At 37.0% G+C, this 24,541-nt stretch overlaps 1 protein-coding gene across 21 annotated transcripts in view; it reads left to right on the top strand.

Annotated features, from left to right (window-relative positions):
- Nucleotides 1-24,541, top strand: part of PPFIA2 (PTPRF interacting protein alpha 2) — a 469,663-nt gene that overhangs the window by 231,950 nt on the left and 213,172 nt on the right. The gene's annotated exons all lie outside the window — the stretch shown is intronic.

The raw sequence follows: 24,541 nt of genomic DNA, 5'->3' as shown, positions 1-24,541 counted from the left end.
TAGAAATTTTCTCAAAGAAGACATCTGAACGGCTAAAAGACACATGAGAAAATGCTCTACATCACTAATCATCAGGTAGATGCAGATCAAAACAACAATTAGATATCATTTCACACCACAGAGACTGACCCACATCCAAAAGAACAAAAGCAACCAGTGTTGGCATGGATATGGGGAGAAAGGGACTCTCCTTCACTGTTGGTGGGAATGCTTACTGGTTCAGCCCTTTTGGAAAACAATATGGTCAATTCTCAAAAAATTAGAAATTTGAGCTCTTATTTGACCAAGCAGTACCACTCCTGGGAATATATCCCGAAGAGGCAAAAAGACATAGTAGAAACAACATCTGCATTTGTATGATCATTGCAGCACTGTTTATAATAGCCAAAATCTGGGAAAAAAAGAGTGCCTAAAAACAGTTGACTGGTTAAGGAAGCTTTGGTTCATCTACATAATGGAATACTATGCAGCAATTAGAAAATATGAAGTAATGAAATTTGCATATAAGTGGATCAACATGGAAAGTATCATTTTAAGTGAAATGAGTCATTTTATATTTTAAACTGGACTAGAGCACAACGGATAGGGCGTTTGCCCTCCACTCAGCCTACCTGGGTTTGAATCCTCCATCCCTCTCGGAGAGTCCGGCAAGCTACCAAGAGTATTCTGCCCGCACAGCAGAGCCTGAAAAGCTACCCATGGCATATTTGATATGCCAAAAACAGTAACAACAAGTCTCACAATGGAGACGTTACTGGTGCCGCTTGAGCAAATTGATGAACAATGGCACAATATTGTGCAACAGTGTTATATTTTAAGGTTATTAAAAGAGGAAAAATACTTTGATAATATATGCATAAATAAAGATTATTTGCTAATGACATACATATATAACTTTTTCTTACTAAAACATGTAAGTAGCAATGGTGAAACTGTAGTTTCCAATTCAAGTAGAATACAGCAACTCAAGTGAAAAAAGACCAAAAGGAATTTGCTTAAAAAGGCCAATATTATTCAACTATAATTCAATAAATTTTATTCTAAAAACAATATAATCTTATATTTATCTATGAAAATGATATACTCTGTAAGGTTTTTTTTTTGTTATTTTTAAAAAAAATTTTTAGTCACATCTGGTGATGTTTAGGTATTATTCCTGTCTCTGCACTCAAGAATCACATTTGGTTGGTCTTGGGTACCATGTGGGATACCAGGGATTGAACCCTGGTCAGCAGCATGCAAGTTTACCTCCCTACCTGCTGTACTTTTTCTTGGGTCCTAAATAATGCTTTCTGCAAATGCTTATTTGAACCACAAGGTTTTCAAAGAAAAAAATATTTGAGGTTCTACTTTTAAAATTTTTCCTAAAATGGTATATTATTAACATCAATTGTGGTCAGTGAGAGAGTTTAATCCCAGAAGTTAACAGATACCACGATTGTCAAATTAAGATTTTTTTTCCTCTGTAAATGTGACTGAGAATGAGGGCCGTCTACCAGCCATCTGCTTCAATAAATGACATTTTATTACATAAAAGCCATACCCATTCATTTATATGCTGTACATGCAGCTTTTGTATTAGAATAATAGACTTGAATAGTTAGAATTTGTATGGCTTGCAAAGTCTTAGTTATTTTGAAAATGTGTTTTATTTTAAAATGAGTCACTGTGATTTACAATATTATTAACTATTTTCAGACAAACTATGTTCTGACTTCATATGCACCACAACTGTCCACGGTCCTCCACCAATATCTGATACCCCCACCTCAACCACTGCTAGACATCATTTAATTATTATAATTTGGGTCATACCTTTGTAAGGTGTTAATCAAGTTTTCCTTTACACAGTAACCTCACAGCAAAGTGCCCATGCTATGTTATGTCTAGTCCACTGTCATCCCCACTCATGAACTCCCACACTTCGCCTTCTTGGTTCTGTAATCCATTGTCAAGTGTTTGTCATCATTTAATGCCTTAAACATTCTTATGTCTTTTTTCTCTTTGTACCATGGATTAGAGAGACCACCTGGTATTTGTACTTCTCCCTTGGACTTATTTTGTTTTACATGATACTCCCCACTTCCATCCAGGATTTACCAAAATATGTGATTTAATCATTCATATGACTACCTAGTATTCTATTGTATGTATATATGTGTATACATACATGCATATGTATATATAAATGCTTTATTCATCTGATTTTGGGTATTATGGTTTTGTCATATCCTAGCTCCTTGCTATTATACTGATTGTACAATAGCTACTAGCTATTGTATTAAACACTGCAGTGTACAGAGGTATGTAGGAATGTAGCACTGTAGCACTGCATCCCGTTGTTCATCAATTTGCTCAAGCGGGCACCAGTAACATTCTCCATTGTGAGACTTGTTGTTACTGTTTTTGGCATATCGGATATGCCACGGGTAGCTTTTCAGGCTCTGCCGTGCTGGCCGGATAGTCTCAGTAGCTTGCCAGGCTCTCCGAGAGGAATGGAGGAGTCAAACATGGGTTTCCCACATGCAAGGCAAACGCCCTACCTGCTGTGCTATTTCTCCAGTCCATATAGGCATGTATGTGTATATAAATAGATGATAGATAGATAGATAGATAGATAGATAGATAGATAGATAGATAGATAGATAGGTAGATAGGTAGATAGATACCTTCTTCCCTCTCGGAGAGCCCGGCAATCTACTGAGAGTATCCGCCCACACGGCAGAGCCTGGCAAGCTAGCCGTGGTGTATTTGATATGCCCAAAATAGTAACACGTCTCACAATGGAGACATTACTCATTCCCACTCAAGCAAATTGATGAACAATGGGATGACAGTGCCACAGTGCTATATACATATTACTTTATATGCATATAACTTTTGCATATAAAGGTGTTTTTTTTTTGCAAAAAAAATCCTTTTTTTTCCCAAAAAGTTACATGCATATAACTTTTTGTTTGTTTGTTTTCTATGGGGAGATTCCAGAAGTGGAATTTCTGGGTTATATGGGAGCTCAATTATTCATTTTGATGAGAAAACTCCTTACTGTTCTCCATATTGGCTGAACTGGACAACATTTCTACGAACAGCAAATTATGGTTCATCTTTTTCTCCACAAACCCACCAAATAATGCTCTCCTTTTTTCTCCACATCTCCACAAACACTCATTGATTGAACCTTTTTTTTTTTTCCATTTTGCATCCTCTTTATTTTTTTTATTATAATTTTTATAATTTATTTATTTTTAATTAGAGAATCACCGTGAGGGTACAGTTACAGATTTATACACTTTTGTGCTTATACTTCCCTCATACAAAGTTCGGGAACCCATCCCTTCACCAGTGCCCATTCTCCACCACCCGTAAACCCGGCGTCCCTCCCACCCTCCCCAATCCCATCTCCCCCTCACCCCACCCTGATTGAACCTTTTTGAAACATGCCATTCTCATTAGTGTGAGATAGTATCTCGTTGTATTTTTTCACACTTTCCTAATTATAAATAATGTGACAGTGAACACTTTTTTTATATGTCCATATGCTCTCTATGTGTCTTCTTCGTTGAAGTGTTTGTTCATTTCCTTTCCTTATATTTGATGGTTTTATATTTTGTGGTTTTTGTTACTGGTGTTTGTGAGTACTTTATGTATCATGGATATTATCCCATTAACTCATGCATCTTATGCCAATATTTTCTCTCACTTGGTAGGAAGTCTTTTAATTTTAGCCCAACTTTCCTTTGTCGTATAAAACCTTTGAATTTGGCATAGACCCACCTGTTTATTTTTGGTTCTGTTACTTTTGCCAAATAAAAAGATCTCTGAGGTCTGTATCCTACAGAATTCTGCCTATATTTTCCTTGATGTATTTTATTGATTCTGCTCTAATCTTGAGGTCTTTGGTGCATTTTGAATTAACTTTTGTCTATATTGCAAAATGCAGATAAAATTTTATTACTTTGCATATGACTGTTTTCCCAACACCATTTGTTGAGCAAACTTGACCAGAATTTACAGGGATTCATAAAACACACCAAATAGCCAAAGTATTTCTGAGAAAAGAAAATAACTATTGCAATGACTTAAATTGTGCTATAAAGATATCATAATAAAAATTAGAATGACTATAGACTATCAGACAAATGGAATGTAGTAGAATAGAGAGTTGAGAGGTAAAAGCCCAGATTCATGTATACATACTATATAATAAAGGTGCTGGGAACATGAAGTAGAACAAATGCCTCATTATTTCTTCTCTGTCCCTTTACAGAAAAAGTCTGCTGACTCATAGTCTGAATCACAGAAAATAATATCTCTATAGAAGGACTCCTGATTATATAATACCTAGAATCTACTACTAGATTTTCTACAAAAGATACTGATAAATATAGTGTCAATAGGTATAGATAAAAAGAAAAAACACACAAACAGAAAAATACAGTGTGCCTTTAATTAAATTATTCAAATGGTAGTATCATTATTACATACCAAAATTATAATAAATTTTAAATAAATTTACTTAGTTTCAAGCAAATCATCCTATGCTTCATAAATCTATATTCACTATCAGTACATGTCAATTTGCTGATGTATTCTAGAAATATGTATATGGTATAATTATCTTATGGAGATAGACTTTAAAGAAAAATTGGAACTTAAATAAAGTAAAAGAATGTTCTAAGATAACAAAGAATGAAACTTTAAAAAAGTTTGAATTTTTTCAACTTATATGACAAACTAAGTGGTCTATAAACACTAAATATTTCTGATGAATCTCAAGACTAAATTAAGAATCATGCACCAGGAGTTTCAGTATTGGATAGAAGTCCACTTTCTTTTTCATAACTAATCATGTTCTCTTTGTGCTCTCACATGGAGGAAGGAAAACAGAAGTTCTGTGGAGTGGGTAGGTTGTCTCTGTTATCAGCTCACCACTCCAATTCATGAGTGCTTTGCAATTATTACCTGGTCATCTCCCAAAGAATCCAGCCTAAAATCTGCCATCACATGGAGATGGCTTCTACATATTAATATGGAAGGAAACACACAGAGTCAATAGAAGGGTCTCTGTTGAAAGGAGATTATGAAGACCAGAGCAATTGCACAGTAGATAGGGTGATTGCTTTGTACCTAGCTGACCTGGATAGATCTTCCACATCTCATAATGTTCCTCAAGCCTAGCATTATTGATCTCTGAAAGCAGAATAAATTGTCCAGCTCTGAGCACCTCACATGTGACCCATAAAAACAAAAATAAAAGTGGTTGCAGGGGCTGGAGCTATAGCGCAGCATGTAGGGCATTTGCCTTTGCATGTGGCCGACCTGGGTTCAATTCCCAACATCTCACATGGTCCCTTGAGCACCACCAGGAGTGGTTCCTGAGTGCAGAGCCAGGAGTAACCCTGTGCATCGCCCGGTGTGACCCAAAAAACAAACAAACAAACAAAAAAACTGGTTGCAAAGCCAGGAGCAAACCCTGTGCATTTCCGGGTGTGATCCAAAAAGAAAAAAAGAAATAAAAGTGGTTATAGAAATATCTAAGATTCTTAGTTTTGCTGAAAATATGATCTCTAATTTACTTAAGTTGCTTCCTTCCACTGTCATGGCTATTGGCTCACAGAACCCGAGGCTCTCAACCATTGCTAGGGTGGCCCAGGAAGTCACTGGCACCCCAGAGCCCTAGCAGCACTGTGCCCTTGGGCCTCACATGGAACCACCTGGAAATATGGCTGAGAATCATTATGAGAGACCTCTGGGTCCCCTGAGCTCATATTGGAAGCCCTTTCCCCGCCAATAATAATCACCTGTATCACCTGTCATCCCGTTGCTCATCGATTTGCTAGAGCTGCACCAGTAACATCTCCATTCATCCCTGTCACGTGTTAATGTAGGCCAATGGTGTCTGCTCGCTCCAGGAACATGAAGAGCATCAAACCGTTTTAGTAGTATCTCCTTACTCGTCTTTCCCAACGCTGCCACATTAGGGGCTTTTTCAGGGTCAGGGCCTCTGAGCCAGGCTGTCTTCGCTAGGGCCCCTCCGAGGGGGGTGGGTTGAATTTCCCTCCCTGCCCCAGCAGCTGAAAACCTGCAGAAACCAGACACAGCCATGCTCAAGGACACTGTCCACACGCTGAGACGAGCTTCACCCATGAAGAACCCAGGTATGTGGGACCCGTTACTGAGCTCTCCAAGCCTGCTCAGATCAGGACTGGGCCTCCTTACCCACATCCCCAGTTTTCTGGTAGCTTGGCGGTAACACCCACAAACTGCTCCTGGTGCCATCTAATCTCATCAATGGCCAAAATCCAGAGACTATAAAATAAAGCTCCCGGAAGAGAGCGACACAGAATCTCCTGGAGCCTCTGTCTCTCTGGGAGAGCCCAACAAGCTACCGAGAGTATCCCGCCTGTACGGCAGAGCCTGGCAAGCTACCTGTAGGATATTCGATGTGCCAAAAACAGTAACAATGACAGGCCTCATTCCCCTAACCCTGAAAGAGCCCCCAGTACAGAGAGCTAGCGTGGTATATAGATATGTCCATGATATGACATTAAATTATCTCCAATGACTCTAGTTAAGTATAGATGGGACTACAGTCAATTTAGTTGCTTATTATTTTCGGCTCTTTCAGCTAGCTCTCTGATATTTCTGATGTGGTTAGTGATAATTTTTGTAGATGGATAGATGATGCACAGTGTAATGAGCAAGTATGAGTACCAGAGCTGGGTTTTTTAAAATTTATTTTTATTAATACTGAAGGACTGTTTGATGAACAAAGATTGTAAAAACGGGAAACCAATTAGAAGTTTGCTGCCATTATCATCCTGTCCGAGGCATGAAAGAATTTATCAGATAAGTGTTGGTTGTGGAAGTTAGAATGTTTCATTTGCAGAGAATGAAAAATCAGATACATGGTTTCAGAATAATTAAATAATTGAAAAGCTCTTATCTCAAAATAAAATTAAAAGTACTCTCTCTCTCTCTCTTTATTTTCCCTCTCTGATTTCCTTTACCTCACTATGAGTTGAATAAGATTGATAGTGTTCTATTTTAGTATCACTGTCACTGTCACTGTCACTGTCATCTCGTTGCTCATCAATTTGTTCAAGCGGGCACCAATATCATGTCCATTGTGAGACTTGTTGTTACTATTTTGGGCATATCAAATATGCCACAGGTATCTTGCCAGATTCTTCAGTGTGGAAAAGACACTCTCAGTAGTTTGCCAGGCTCTCCAAAAGTGATGGAGGAATCCAACCTGGGTCGGCCACATGCACGGCAAATGCCCTACCCACTGTGCTATCACTCCATATGATAAAAAATAAATTCAGATAAAATTGAGATGGAATTCTCAAACAGTAAGATTAGGAAATGAAGTGAACACAATTATGTTTAATTGAAATAATGTTACAGTGGTTTGCCTTACCATTTGAGAAGCATTGAATGATATTCTTACATTTTTCTCTCCATTAAAATATAAATAAGGGGCTGGAGCCATAGTACAACGGGTAGGGCATTTGGTTTGCACGTGGCAGACCCAGGTTCGATTCTCAGCTTACTGTATGGTTCCCCAAACACCCCAAGGGGTAATTCCTGAATGCGAAGTCAGGAGTAACCTCTGTGCATCTCCAGGTGTGACCCAAACAGCAAAATAATAATAATAATATAAAATATAAATAAAAATAAACATATTTACCACAAACAATTTCTAGCACAAGATAGATAGTTGTTATATAATGTAGAATTAATGAATGGATTAATTAATAATATTGACCATAAAACCTATGTTAATTTTGTCTTCCTTTACATGATTTCTTATACTGTGTTGCACTTTAAATCATTTCTTTGGTTTATGGAATATGAATAGCTATGTTCCCCTTGTAGAACTTCAAAACAAGCTGTCAAGATAATGTATTATTTACTCATTTAAGGAAAATTCTGTCAGGGTGTGGCTTTCATGCCAAATATGTTATTCTGTTGGAAAACAGAGAAATACTGTAAAAATGTGTAACACATTTTCTCAGAGAAGATGTTCCTTGTTTTGTAACTTCCTCCCATTGTCAGGGCTTAGATCTTTCACTTTTCAAAGTAAAAGATGAATGCCACGTGACTGTCCCAGCAGTCTGGTTCTTTTGCTTTCAGTTTCTTGCTCTGGTTTGCTTTTTGCAGCAATTTGACACTATCAGGTTTAGGACCTGTGCACATATCCTCGGATAAACCGTCACTTTAAAAATATTACTGCTTCTCGATCACCAACTACATTGTAGTCGAAGGCCATGTGGGGGAAGGGAGTTGCGGGCTGAATGAGAGCTAGAGACTGAGCACAGCGGCCACTCAACACCTTTATTGCAAACCACAACAGCTAATTAGAGAGAGAGAACCGAAGGGAATGCCTTGCCACAGTGGCAGGGTGGGTTGGGGGGGAGATGGGATTGGGGAGGGTGGGAGGGACGCTGGGTTTACGGGTGGTGGAGAATGGGCACTGGTGAAGGAATGGGTTCCCGAACTTTGTATGAGGGAAGTATAAGCACAAAAGTGTATAAATCTGTAACTGTACCCTCACGGTGATTCTCTAATTAAAAATAAATAAATTATTTAAAAAAAATATTACTGCTTCTAGCATATATTTTCATCTTGTTTGTACATCTTGTTCAGAAAGAAAAGGTATTGTAAGTTTCTATTAATAAATAGAAAAATTAACAAAACTATGTCATGAATTTTAGTTTTTTACAAACTGATATTATTATCAGTGCTAATAAATGCTTCAACACTTCTAGGATTAGCAATGGTTTATAGGTTCACCTAATTATTTACTCATTTAGTACTTTTAGAGGGCCAATCCGTTGACAAGTTCTGAATGATGACTTGAAAGAGTAAAGGAAGAAACTGTCTGGGAAAGAGAAAAAGAACAAGTATAAAGGTCCTAATTTATAATTACTCCTGACATGTGTGAGCAAAGAGGGCCACTATACTGCAAGAGGTGGGTTAGTATAGAAATAACTATTGATAAAAACTGAGAAGAATTGCACATAGCACCTTGCACTTAGAGTGAAATTTGAAGTCCCTTGAGAATTGTGAGCAGTGGGTCGTAATGCTGGTTTGACTCTGGGTGAACAAGGTCTCCTGCATACTCTGTTAACTAAGACTGAAGTGGGGCAATGTCTATTATTGGCAATGATTTTGGCCTCTTTCCTGAAGCAGCTTTATCTGAGTTAATCTGATTAAGAGGAGCTAAGTTCAGGAGCACAGGAGTCAAGTCCACTGACAAACAGAAATAGCTTTTGAAAATTCAGGGTTAAATTACTTATGAGAAAAAATTCAGAAAAGCCCATAGTTGAAAGATTTGGATCACATAGCAGGTCAGGATATGCATATCATTAGTCTAAATGCATGAATAATGGTGCATATAGAATGTACTCTTTGATCTAAAATGTTTCCACTCTGGAGTGACTGTGGATTTGGGTACAATGTGCAAATGAGCTCAAAATGAATGAAAGTTGATGGAAAGTGATTTAACAAAATGCATGACATGCTTACTTTACAGTAAGCACTATACCCAATGGACTGGAATAATAAGGTGGTAAAGTGAATCCTGTTCCTAATACTTCTTAACTTTTTGACCTTGGCAGTGCAGTTTAACCTTTATTAACCTTGGTTGTCTCAAGTGTATATAGTGATTTCCATATCTTTTTATAGCAGTGATGAAAAATTTAGTGATAATTAGAATAGCATTATCTAAGAGCCAAACACAACATAAGGAATCAGTTAATAATGATAGTTTCTCGGTTGCTTATTTTTGTTTGTGTTTAAATTTAAGTGTGGCAAGCTCTACACTTTTCTGATATAGTTGCTAGATAGGTAAATAGATGGTTCAACCTAAGTGTAGTGAATAAAATACTATATATTTCTTGGGAATCAAGATATCATATGGATAGGTGAATGAGAAAGTGAGATAGGGTTTTGAAGAATGTATTTAAGTTCTACATGGAGATGATCATTCATTAATCCATTCACTGGAAGTCATACAATCAATGCACACTTATTGTGCATGTTCTCTACCAAAGAGCTATGTTAGGAATCTTATTGTTTCTAATCTAATAAATTAATTTTAAATTTGAGGGTGGTCACACATAACAGAACTTCAGTTAAGTTCATTGTTTAGGTAAACACGAGGTGCCAGTGATCAAATATAGTTCATTAAGCTATCCATCTCCTGTGGTAGGAATTTTAAACATGGAACTTTATAACAAACAATATTTGTTCACACTTTTCTATTTTAATGGGAAAATACGTCTTTTTGGAGTGGTAAGGATGATTGAGCCATAACTATTGGTTCTCAGGGCTTCTTGCTGAATCTGTTCTGATATCACTCCAGGCAGTTCCTTGGAGGAGTACGTGATACCTAGTATGAAACCAGAAATGGCTGAGTGCAAGAAAATAACCTTATACCTTTTGCTATGTCACTGTCACTGTCACTGTCATCCCATTGCTCATCGATTTGCTTGAGCGGGCACTAGTAACATCTCCATTCTGAGACTCGTTTTTACTGTTTTTGGCATATCAAAGCAGCCCCAAATGCACTTTAAATAACCAACTATATTAGGAATCATATAATATTTTTAAAAAATAAAGCGAGTTTTATAAATAGAGTCAATTTTTAGGGTCAGAGCATATAAGGCACTTGGTTTGCAAACAAGCAGTCAACCTGGGTTCAACTGCTGGTATCACTTATGGTTCACCACGCCTTACCAGGAGAGTGGTCCCTGAGTACAGAGGCAGGAATAAGCCCTATGCACAGCTGGGTGTGGCCCCCAATCAAAAATTATATAAATATAAAAACATATATATATCAACTTAGTCCCCATTAATATATGTTCCCTAAGTCATTCTGTATGCTAAATATTCCAAGATTGATGTATACATTGAGTAGAGATTGATTCTGTTTGCAACAATAGGATAAGGAAAATGAAAAAAAAAATGGCCGCATCTATTTTGAATACATTAATCATTACGTTTATCCCCTAATAATTTTATAAATTATATTTTCCTAACTTGACAGTGGAGGAAACTTGAAATCAGGAACACTATCATATTCAGGTCAAAAATCTCACAAGAGAGATAATGATTCAAACACATTCAAGGTTAACTCCACAGAGAGAAATGGTGTTCCTGCTGTTCTGTGCCCAAAAAGGAAGGCAAGGAGACCTGAAACTACTGTGAGCATTTCTGATGACAACTACAGAAAACTCCCTGGTTTGAGGATAAGTTAGAGGGATCACAGTCTTCAGTTTAAGGGCCCCTGGTGAACACTTGAAACATCCGTGGAATATATAGAAACTGTATTCTAAAGAGATAATCAAATAGGCAGTAGACGCGGAATATAATCATGGGGCCCAGGCACAAACTTCACATGGAAAAACAAGTTTCCTGGAAATACTGGGTTTCCCATGCTTTCATTAGAGTTATCAGCTGGAGCTTTTATTTTTAGTAGAAACCCTCAAGTCTTAGGCATAAATCACTGTCACTGTCACTGTCATCCCATTGCTCATCGATTTGCTCAATCAGGCACCAGTAATATCTCCATTGCGAAACTTGTTGTTACTGTTTTTGGCATATTGAATACACCATGGGTAGCTTGCCAGGCTCCGCTGTGTGGGAGAGATACTCTCAGTAGCTTGCCAGGGTCTCCGAGAGGGACAGAGGAATCGTACCCAGGTTGGCCGCATGCAAGGCAAACGCCTACCCGCTGTGCTATCGCTCCAGTCCATGTAGTGTGATAGGCATAACAAAATTTGTTTTTTTTTTTACATTCAGTTTCTTTGCAGACATGATATTACAGCCAAAAATAAATGTCAGAATTTTTTTTTTACCCTGCTCCTCAAATTTATTTATTTTTTTTTTAATTTAAATTTTATTGAATCACCATGTGGAGGGTTACAAAGTTCTCAGGATTATGTCAGTTATACAGTACTCATACACCCTTCCCTTCACCCGTGCCCATATTCCATCACCAACCACCCCATTATACCTCCCGCCCCCTCCCGCCCCCCCAGTCCCCGCCCTTGTAAGTGATAAGTTTCACTTCGTTTACGCTTTATCTTGGTTACAGTCCATGTTTCAACACGTAATTCACTATTGTTGCTAGGGTTTCCCCCCAAAAAAGAGAAGACAGTCCCACTGTCAAGGAAGCATTTGATGGCTCTCCATTGCTGAGAATGTAGAGATATTAAGTCCCGCTGTTTGTTACATAACTTTTCTATTTTTTTTCCCCCTCATCCCGCGCCACCGAGATCACGCCTGTTTATTAATCACCACGCTGCCTGACAAAGGGAAAACAAACCAAAAGAGATGGTTATTTTTCGTCATCAGCCGGCGTGGGGCTCTGGCTTAGTTGATAGTCTGGTAGAAAGTCTGCAAGCAGTTTCTGGAACCAAAAGTAATATGCTGGTATCGGCCCCGGCTCAAGATTCCACCAAGGTCCCGCTGTTCCAAGTACATAATAATGTATTCCCTTGTATCCCATTCCCACACCACCAGGTCCGTGTCAGCTTAATGGACATCATACTATGGTTAACGCCACGCCGCGTTTCTTCCCGAGAAAGAAGGATATTTCTTCTCAGCCGGCGTGGGGATATGGCTTAGTTCAGTCTATAGAGATGGCTACCACTTTGGTGGCCTTCAATATTTCAGCAAAAGACTTACTATTCTTGTTAGGATTTCCCACCAAAGTCCGACCCGTTAAAAGGGAACCATTTCATATTGGTGCTGATTATATGACAATAGGTTGCGCGGCCATGGCAGCAGCCTCGCGGCTTTGAATTTCTGTATAAAGTCCAGGGAAAGTACAGCCAGAAATTACACGTCGCTACAAACTTTAACCCTATTATGGTCCCCCCAAAGTCCAACCCATTACAAAGGAACCATTTCATATTGCTGATGATTAGATGACATTAGGCTGCCTCGGCCACGCAGTTTTGGGTTTCTATATAAAGTCCAGGGAAAATTCTGCCTAAAATTCTATCGCTACAATCTTTTACCCTTTAACAAAAAACTTAGTACTATTGTTTGGAGTTTCCCCCCACGTTAAGCCCTGCCAAAAAGGAACATTTACACGTTGCTGACAATCAAGAGATATTAGGTCGCGCGGCTGCGATAGCAGCTGCGCGGTTTTGATTTCTATATGAAGTCCAAGGAAAATTCTTTTGGTAATTGCATCACTCGCTGGCAGCGCCTGGGCCAGAAGCTCCCAGCACACAGTTTGGAGGCATTTTGGGGGCGCCGCTCGTGTCCAAAGTGGTTCAGTTGCCTCCGGGGTCGATCTCGCGCGGGGCCGCAAAGGAGCATCCCCACATGGCTCTGTGCTTAAATAAATGTCAGAATTTTTATGTCTAGTTTCCCTTGTCATGTCTCTATGAGGTGTTCTTTGAGAAATATAAAAGACTCAGAAGATCATGAAACAAATGCTTAAAAATGATTAATATTTATATAATTGGAGACTAATAAGGAATAAAATTACTTTTAAAAGTATGGCGCATGCGACAGTATGCTCTCCTGTGCCACGTCAATAAAAACTGAAGCTATTAGTATTTTTATTTTATTAATATTTGAAAAACTGAACTCTTCTACTCATCTGTCTCTTTACCCAGGGATTTTACTGAGGGGGCTGAGAAAGAATCAACTATAGAAAAAAAAATTGAGCACATACTAATAGGAGGCAGAAACTCTTCAGACATAGAACAATTGAAAGGATTTAGGGGATGCCCAAAAGAACCTAACTATGATATATGGGAACTTATTTCAGTGCATTATTTGTCAATGAAGAGAGGAGGCTTTTTTATACTTCCTTCCTATTGATGTGCATTTGTGTAGTTCAGCACAGATAGGAAACTTTGTTCTAATAAATAGAAAGAAATACAAAGAAGATTCATTTACAAAAAACCTTGGGAGAAGAAGACATTCCCCCCAGCCCACCTAGTAATTCAAATGCACCTTATTGTTAAAACATTAGTTTTCAATAACATTAAGTAAAAATTAATCTTGATATGACCAGAACTTATAATCTTGATGCAATTACTTTGTTCTTTTTATTAATCACAGTGCTATCTCTGAAGAGATTTCTTTCGTAATCAACAATGTCACTAATAAATAAAGCATTTGGTTGTCACTAGGGAAGTGAAATTGCTGCCAAGCAACTCATATGCATGAGAGAGTCTGCATAGATTAGGTCATATATTTTGGCCTCAGTGACTGAGGTCTATTAATTATGGCAAATTTTTAACTTATTTTTAATTAGGAAACTATAATCACACATTCTATGACTAGGGGACTCCAGCAGGTTTAAAGACATTTTAAAATCTTATCAAGTAAGGTCTCATTTATCTGATGCACAGCATAGTCAAGAAAAGTGTAAGCTATGGTACACAGTGATACCCACCTTCTCATATTTATTTTTGTACCTCAAAGCTGCTACCCTTTCTATGTGCTAAACCTCCCTTCTTGTCTTACATAAACATAATGACATCAAGATCCCATAATATCTACAATGCATCTATCTTCTTTATTCTTGCACCTTGAATTAATTTATAATATCTGATAGAAAAGGAAGTTAAAATAATTGGAATCTGACCAAAGTATACTAAAACTAGCATATAGTATAGGGTCAAAGACACTGTTATCAGTTTTTCTCTTTCAGGAAGATTTAGCACTTCTCCTATTTCTTCTGCCTTTTAGTTTGTAACATTTAAAAATAAAGGGCAAATAGTAAGTTGCATAACTTTTCAAGATTTAACATCTCACAAAAATACACTTCTGACTTTTATAATTATAATATAATCATTATATCCAAGAAGAGTAACATAAAACTATAGTATTATTTACCCAGAAGTTCATAATAATCTTCAATGATTAACACATACATATTGCTATTCTTTTTGTTTTTGTTTCTGTTTCAGGATAAGTAGCACTGTAGCACTGTCATCCCATTGTTCATTGATTTGCTTGAGTGGACACCAGTAACGTCTCCATTGTGAGACTTGTTGTTACTGTTTTTGGCATATCGAATACACCACTGGTACCGTGCCAGGCTCTGCCATGTGGGCATGATACTCTCGGTAGCTTGCCGGGCTCTCCAAGAGGCATGGAGGAATCGACTGCGTGCAAGGCAGACACCCTACCTGCTGTGCTATCGTCACAATTAAGGATCTTAAATTAACTTTTTGCTAAAATTGATTTACTGAAAATTTTTTTCACTAATTGATTTACTGAATTGATTTACTAAAAAGAATAAATCTGTTTTTCTGTTCTCAGATACCCATCTTTATAAAACTTAAAGAAAGATTAAAAGGATGAAGGAAAACTTGAGGGACTTGAGAAGTAGTACAGTGGGAAGGGTTTATTTGTGAAACCACATATAGTCCTAAGTATTGCCAGGAGTGATCGATGAGCACTAAGTCAGGAGTAAGCCCTGAACTCTACTGGCTGTAGCAAGATAACAAGAAAGAGAAAGAAAGAAAGAAGGAAAGAAAGAAAGAAAGAAAGAAAGAAAGAAAGAAAGAAAGAAAGAAAGAAAGAAAGAAAGAAAGAAAGAAAGAAAGAAAGAAAGAAAGAAAGGAAGAAAGGAAGAAAGAAAGAGAAAGGAAGGAAGGAAGGAAGGAAGGAAGAAATGAAGGAAGAAAGGAAGAAAGGAAAAAGAGAGAGAAAGAAGAATGAAAGAAAGAATGAGAGAGGAAGGAAGGAAGGAAGGAAGGAAGGAAGGAAGGAAGGAAGGAAGGAAGGAAGGAAGGAAGGAAGGAAGGAAGGGTAGGAAGGAAGGAAGGGTAGGATGGAGGGAAAGGGATGAGGATGAGGCAGGGACGAGAAGAAAAAAGAAAGGAAAGTTACGTAAACACACAAAAAAGAAAGGAGAGCACTGCACCGGGCACAGGGCACCAGCACTCTATCTCTCCTGCTGCCTGCGTTCAGTAGTCTCCAGCTGCTTCCCCCACCCCGAGGAGGTTGATGGCGATGATGAGGCAGGACAAAGAAGGAACGAGGGCCAGGCTGGTTGGTCTCAGTTGCAGTTTATTCCATTTCCATCTCCATTCTCCTGATTTTTCTCATGCTTCTTCCTCCCCCATGCTACTTCATTCTCCTTCTCCTCTGGATCTGGATCTTGGTCTGGCTTCTCCAGATCTGTCACTGCGACTGGCCCCCAGCCCACTCTTACAGTCTAGTTAAATCCCCAAGCATGGGGGGTTGGGGCTTACACATAGGTGTGGTCACAATCAATAGGGGTAAAGTTCTTTCCCTCCGGGGATGCTTCTACTAGGACAGATTCTCTTTCAGCAGGACACCCACCCAAGAGCGGAATCCCATGGGTGTGTTTCTCTTCTCCTTGTCCAACTAACATATAAGTATTCAATAATATCAATCATTTTGCATGGACATGGCAAGAGATGTATTAAGCTTATAAAATTGCTCTCCTGGGGTCATCTCGATCTCAGACTACAGTGCTCAGGACATATTAGTCTTTTCTATCCCTAGCAGGGTCCCAGACTCATCATTGCTTTTGGATCATGACATGACATGTCCATGACCAAGCTCTTAACTTATAGTTAAGCATTAGGCACGTTGGCCAGGCCCATCTCAATGCCAGGGTAGCACATAACTCACTGCTTGCCCTGGGTCCGTCCCATCCCTTGTTGGGACCCTGCCTTGGGGTCCTAGGAACTAAGAGCAACTGAGGCTTAAGTCAAGAAAGCAATGCCCAGGAGTGAATAATATTCAAAGCCAATTAAATCCCATGTTACAAAACCATATTAACAACTGTCTATCTCTATCCATACAAAAAGGATATTGCTTTAAAGTAAACTACTCAAAAGACACGAGGAGAGGAGAAAGGCGATATTAACTTACAATACAAGTTCAATGTCCTAGAAAGGTCTAACCTTACAAATTAACAGAGTCTGATTAGGGGAAAAACTGATTTACTGGTTGGGGAAGAGAGCATAGAAGTGGTTATGGATAGACAAAGGAATGGGAGTGACTCTGGAGCACTTTGATGGGTGTGACCTAATGAACCTAAGCTCCCTGTGGCAAGGATAACAAAACATAGCAATGTTGTCTTAAAATGTTTAGAGATTATTACCAGATATGCCTAAACTCTTTGTGGCAAGGGAGAAAGGACAAACCAATGATATCCTATAGAAAGTGGTGCTTGGAGTAAGATGCATAATTTTAATATATTCCAAATTTTCTTTTGGCACATTGGTCTAATTCATAAAACATTCAGGGCATGAAACAGAAAAAAATATTTTATCATCTATGATGTCATTCTAAGTTAACTGATATTTTCTCTCTAACTTGGTATTATTCTATATTTTAAGATTCAATTTATTTTATCTGAAATTTTTGAAATATAAAATGCTACAGTATATATATATATATATTTAAAATCTTAGCTAAAAATTCTCTACTAAAATGACTGACTAATGGTTTGGCATATGCTAATTTGAGTCTTCAAAGCAGAAATAAAAAGTTTATATTGGGACCTTAAGATGTATGTTTTAATTCAATTTAAGTAGATGTATTGATGAACTATACTAAGCAAATATGGAATTAAAATTTAAATTGAGGGAAAATAAAACTCTTCCATCTTAAATTCATAGGGTGTGTTTTAACCTATTATAAATTGCAAAGTTGTTTTGATTCAAATTGTTTTCCTTAAAAGTATAGTAACAGTTTAAATATGCCAGAGTTTACAACTGAAAGAAATTGGATTCTTTGCTTCCAATTCCAATGAAGCATAGAGTAACGCATTTTATATGTTGTTATGAAGATGCACACAAATTTCTTTGGGGGTAACACTGTAGCACTGTAGCACTGTCCTCCTTCATCGATTTGTTCAAGCATGTACTAGTAACGTCTCCATTGTGTGACTTCTTGTTACTGTTTTTGGCATATTGAGTATGCCATGGGTAGCTTGCCAGCTCTGCCTGTTCAAGTAATTATCTCTCTCCAGATTCTTACAATATTTTTTCAGTAGTATTTCTCCTTCATATATGGCTATTTCACTTACTTATGTGAATGTTATAGTACAAGTCATTATATCTCTCCAGACTATTACAATTTTCTTTTGTTGGTCTTCCTCCTTCCTCTTTTTTGCTGATCTATATTTTAAGCAGCTGCAAAAAAGTATTATTATTATTATTGTAGTAGAAATCAGACCATGTCACTATCCTCCTTAAGACTGAATTGTTTCCCAAGCTAATTTTCTCACTATTCAGTCCCAAAATATTCTGGACTGACTTTCCCCTTCATTCTCACTCTGCTCCAAATCCTTTTTCATACTTGCCTTTCCATTATATCAGAAACATTCCATTTGCCTCTCAGTCTGCTTTCCTTTACCACCTTTAGCTTTTTATTCATACTGTGTCTTCCATATTTAAATTGGAACATTAGCCCTCCTATCTCTATTTAGTTTCATTACTTAGCACTCAAGCAGCATCTACTATACTCTTTAGTTGCATTCTTGTTTTTGGTGTCTTTCTTTCAGCTCAACCACCATCTCTGCAAACTGCTAAGCTCCTTTAGAGCTTGATTTTTTTTGTCTGTTTTAATTTAATGTGATGTGCCACTCCTTGGTAATGTTCCTGATCCTCTTCTAGGAAGTCTGTATATATTAAGTGAATGAATATAAAAAATTGTAAATGAGATAGATTTCAGGTTTTTTGAATATTTTCTACCAAATATAAGTGTAAATAGCATTAATACGGCAAGCTACTCATGCGTATTGGATATGCCAAAAACAGTAACAATAAGTCTCTCAATGAGAAATGTTACTGGTGCCCGCTTGAACAAATAGATGAGCAACGGGATGACAGTGACAGTGACAGTGACCTATATAATATTTATTTTTCTAATAGTTGGAACTTTTTAAAATTGCATAGTCTGCCACATACATTTATTTTTGGTTATATTTATTAAAATGAAATTGTTATTAAAATTCTGGCAAAGCTTTAGAAGTACCAGTTATCTTACGAGGAATTAACCTACATCGTAATTTAAGAGAAGTAGTTTTAAAACATGAAAGGGTAAAAATGGAATAATCCAATAAAAAATGGAGTAAAGGAAACATATAGATGCTCATGCTGGATGAACTTAAATAAAGGCCTAAAGCACTTGGATCTTCTAGGGATAGGCTGTTTATCAGATACTAAGGTGGTGCATTTGGCAGAAGAATGGAAAATGAAATGGTCAAACAAGGTATTCAGATTATTGTGTTCTGTCTGTAATATGGGTTTACAAAAAAAACTGGGTTGGCAATTATTTTATTAGCCTAGGGATAAAGTAAAATCAAAAAGTAATTCTCAATTCAGAGAAATTCATGTAATGTATCTTTCATAAAGCATTATAAAATGGAAACGAGATGACAGCTAGTTGGTCATATAGAAACCTGTCTTTGAGTGGGTAAGAAGATAGGTTACTTTCTGAAAAATAGTAGTGAAGAGGAAACATGATTTCAGTTACCATAAGGCAAACACATTTTATCTTGCACAAGAGAAACTAATAATGTATAGCATATATTATGCAAATATATAATATAATCATACAATGTATTATATAACTATATACTATGTTATATGTAGCAGAATACTTACCATCTAAACCTAAAGACAATATCATCCAATTTGCCATACCTGGAGGCTATCATACTGAGTTAAATTAGCCAGATAGAGAGAAATAGACACAGAATGATTTTAATCCAGTGATATAAAGGAATATAAGAAGAGAACAATAATTGCCAAAAGACAGAATCTGAGAAGTGGTCTACAGAAATAACCTTACCATGGCGGTGAAATGGGTTAAAGTTGAGTGGGGGCCATTTGAAGAAGGGCCTCTGAGAAAAGGCGGGGAAACAAACTTAAACTTGCCGAGACAGAACAGTGTGGTGTTGAAATGTTTCATGCATGAAACTGTATAGTTGACTTTATTTCATGGGGGCAAAAAGAGGAGGAGGAGGAGTAGGAGGAGGAGGAGGAGGAGGAGGAGGAAGCCAGGAGAAGGAGGAGGAGGAGGAGGGGGAGGAGGAGGAGGAAGAAGAGGAGGAGGAGGAGGAGGAGGAGGAGGAGGAGGAGGAGGAGGAGGAGGAGGAGGAGGAGGAGGAGGAGGAGTAATGAAAAAAAAAACATTTTGCTTAAGAAGGAAATTGTAGGAGGTGAGGCCATTGATGAATCCAGATGCGCTGAAAAAATAATCAGATAATGTCTTACAGTTGGCATATTAAGGTGTGATTTTCTTTAATGGGTGTTTTTTTTAATAGAGCATTATGTTTTGAAGAAAGCTTACTGAGAAAGTTAAACAAGAAAATCTATGAGATAAATAGCAATACTCCTACATTAAAAACAAAAAAGAAAATCTATGGGACAAGAATATAATGTATATGATTCAAGCAAAGTTGGTCATTGGTAATCTGGTATGACTGAAATAAATACTGAGTTGTCTTGACCTCTATTATCTGGAAACCTTTGCACTGTGCTTAGTTTTACATCTTTATTCCATTTAGGCAACTTGTTCATTTAAACATATTAAAATCCCGCTCTGTTTAAATACCTTTCTGTGAGGATACAATAAGAAAAGGTAACAGGCCAGAGTTCCTGCCCTGAAGATTCATGTGCTCTTCTGTAAAAACTGGGCAACGTCACAAATGATTATAAGATCATAAAAAAGATGTTGTGGGGACACTGAAAATAGGTTTTCAAATTCTCTCTGCAGATGAGGCTTCCTGGAGGTGACGATAGCCATCTACATCTTAGAGAAAGATGAGGCTATTGCAATTATTTATTATCAGTCTCTATTTATTTTTATTTAGCTTCATTTATTATTATTTTTTAATTTAGCGTCAGCTGTTGTTTATATATTTTAGGTATACAATGGAAACAAAAACAAATTGAAGAGAGGAAGCTGGTAGTGCAAAATAATGAGAAGAGAATGTCAGCCTTGGGCTTTACAGCGAGTGACAGAACTTTCACTCAAATGCTCAAAGAAACCAGATTACACAAGATTTTTAAGCAGAGGAATCCCAGAATGATAAATAGGTTTTGAAAGATCTCTTTGTTCCTATGAAGAAAAGCATACTGAATACAAAAAGAAATGATAAAAGCCTGGCCGAAAACAATAGTCCTGATCGTAATTAAAACACAGCGCTACAGAGAGGGAGGATAGAAAGACATCAAAAGCAGAATGACAGAATATGGCACGTAATTGTGCATTGTCGCAGGAAGAGAGTGTCTGCAGTTAGCATTATTTCTGTTTCTTAATTTATTAATTTAATAATGACAAAAATGGGAACTTAAAGTAGAAATTTCCAGCTGAGAAGACTGAAAAATCCCTAAATGCATTTCTTGTGAAAATACAAGTCTCACCTACTATTTAGTAGGCATTTCTCAAATCTGTTATTTGTATTCAAGGCACTCCAAGAATTTAAACTTATTTGTTATTTAAACTTATTAAAATATATTTAGAAATCCAAAAATCTCATTTGCATGGTATAATTGTTGCAGTATATATCCTGTCAAGTATTTGAATCTTCCTGGACAATATGAAAGCATTATATATTTGAAAGCTTCCTTTTGCCCCTATAGTTTTTTTTTCACTTACCTCTTTCAGCATTCTCTATAACACTTTGCTTCCATTGTTATTATTATATATAGCTATTTATCTGCCTCATTTTTTTCAGCAGATAACCAACATTACATTTGTTAAAAATGCATCTTATTTGAATGTGTCTAAGAGCAGTTGTGCTTAGAACTTTGTGGACTTTAAATAATGCATTATACTTACTCAATGCCTTTATATTTTATTCTGGTAATAGTTTAGGTTTTTACATTTAGTTTTATATAAGAGAATAAAGAAGCTTACGTTTCTAGGGTTTATTTAAATTTATATAAATTTATTAAAATTCTAGAAATTATTGGGTGAGGAGAGAATTTGGAAAACCCCAGCAGTGCTCAGAGCTTACTGCTACCCTAGAGATACTAAGTTCCTGCATACGTAAGAACTCATATACTTTTGTATATTCACCCCATCTCTCTCTGTCTCTTTCTCTCTCTCTCACACACACACATACACACACACACATAAACAGAAAAGTAAGTTTGAAATGATTGCATTTATAATATTATAAACTGCCAAATCAACAGCAAGGAAGTCTGTATCATAGAGAAGTGAACATTTTACACTTCAGCAACAGAACTTTCTCTAATGAGTCTTCATTTTCATTTTGATTTTAAATGTATCGGGTCATAGGAGATGGATAATAGAGCTTGCATAAAGTTTGCATTTGACAGAGGATTACGTTTCTAGCACTCTGATGTCCCCTCTTTCTTAAACTACCAGTCTTGGCCCTTGTGGTCACCAGAGGTACCAGCTGAAGTCGCATCTAGATCTCATCTAGGTCTGAGGCTTAAGTACAGAACCATCAGGACCCATATAGATGGGCCAAAATTTTAAAAAATTCTAAGAAATCATCTCTCTACAAAATTACATATGATTTTTCTATTTTTCTATTATCTCCTCCAATTTTCTACAAACTACTAAGCTACTATTGTTTGGTTTTTCTTTTTTTGATCATTCCAAACATTTAATATCATTATAAATACATACGACATGTATTTGTTTTGTAACTGACTTCTATTTTCAAAGTCATTCATATGGTAGTATGGATCAATATACTTTATTCATTTTGCTGCCAAATATTGCCCTCTTATATTGATACCACATATTGTTCATACATTCTTCACTTTATAGATGTTTGGAAGGTCCTTCCTTCCTTCTTTCCTTCCTTCCTTCCTTCCTTCCTTCCTTCCTTCCTTCCTTCCTTCCTTCCTTCCTTCCTTCCTTCCTTCCTTCCTTCCTTCCTTCCTTCCTTCCTTCCTTCCTCCCTTCCTTTCTCCCTTCCCTTCTCTCTTTCTTTCTCTCTATTTCTTTATCTCTTTCATTCTGTAATAATTCTTCTATGAGCTTTACAATTTTTTGTGTCAATCTATGATTTTATTTCTTTTGGTTGTGTAGCTGAAAATATAATGACTGGCTTATACAGAAACTCTATGCTCAATAATTTTGAGGAAGTGTCAAAAACCATTTTCCAGTGAGTGAAAGTTCTATACAAAGTTCTGTGAGTAAACAGTTGAATTGTAGAAGAAACTCCTTCTCTACCTGTACAGAATAAACCTAAAATCTTATAGATTTTGTTTGTTTGTTTGTTTTGCCACACCTAGGTGCCCAGGGCTTATTCCTGGTTTGCACTAAAGAATTGCTCCTGTTGTTGCTTGGGGAAACATATGGAATGCCTGGAATCAAACCCAGGACAGCTGCATGCAAGGCAAAACTGCTCTATCATGGTACTATCTTTCTGACCCTAATAAATCTCAATTTTTATCACAGTGTAATTTAGATCACAGTATACTGAAAACCTATCTCTCTTACTTCTCACAGTGTATGCAAAAACTTCAAGCCAGGATCTATTTTATCCATGTTAATGATGCCCACAGTTTTGATATGTGACAATCATATTTTAAAGATATTTGAAAAAATAAATGGTGATGTGGATTCATCATTCAAATTTTTTTCCTGATTTCCTCAGAATAATTTTGACTGTGAAGCAATTCTTTTTAGTAAAATTGTTCAACTCTTAATTTAAATAGATTTTCATCTCTTCTACTCCTTCCCATTGTAATTTCCATTTTCCTTCTTTTTCTTTCTCAAAGATTTTTACAAGAAAATATTTGCACTGCTAATATTTGAAGGTTTTTACTGAAATATTTTAGATGCAGCTTATATTACATGAGTATATTTTTTCTGTTTTTCTTTTATGAAATCATTAACATTTTGTCAGATTTAATTATGCTTCTCACAGGCTAGGTAACTGGAAATGGAAAATAAGTTCCATGGATATTTGTCTGATGTTATGAGTCATATTAGATGGTAATTCAGTGTAGGAACTTGATATGTATAGATATTTACTGGGCAGAGCTGGAGCGATAGCACAGCGGTTGGGTGTTCACCTTTCACGCAGCTGACCCAAGTTCAAGTCCTCCACCCCTCTCAGAGAGTTCGCAAGCTACCAAGAGTATAGAGCCCGCACAGCAGAGCCTGGCAAGCTACCCGTGTATATTGGATATGCCAAAAACAGTAACAATAAGTCTTTCAATAAGAGACGTCACTGGTGCCTGCTCGAACAAATCGATGAGCAATGGGATGACAGTGACAGATTTACTGGTATCAACATTTGATTTTTGCCTTTGTGGTAAATATGGAAGTCTAAAAGAGCTTTCATGTATGAGCATGGAAATAAAATTCAACAAAGAAATGCTTAAAAGCAGTACAGAGTTTTCCTGAAGACTTAAGGTCTTGAAGATATTTCCAACTCCAGGAATTATAATCATGGAGTTTACACTTTATGGAATACGTTGGGCACAGGGGAGGTATAAAGTCTAAGAAAAAAGGAATTTGTAGCTAAAAATCCTTGGTAAATCCAGAACATTCTCAGAATGACATACTCAGAAGC

This window comes from Sorex araneus, chromosome 10 (genome assembly GCF_027595985.1).
Source record: "Sorex araneus isolate mSorAra2 chromosome 10, mSorAra2.pri, whole genome shotgun sequence".
Classification (NCBI taxonomy): domain Eukaryota; kingdom Metazoa; phylum Chordata; class Mammalia; order Eulipotyphla; family Soricidae; genus Sorex; species Sorex araneus.
Note: the sequence above shows the minus strand (reverse complement) of the source record. Positions and strands in the feature narration are given on the sequence as shown.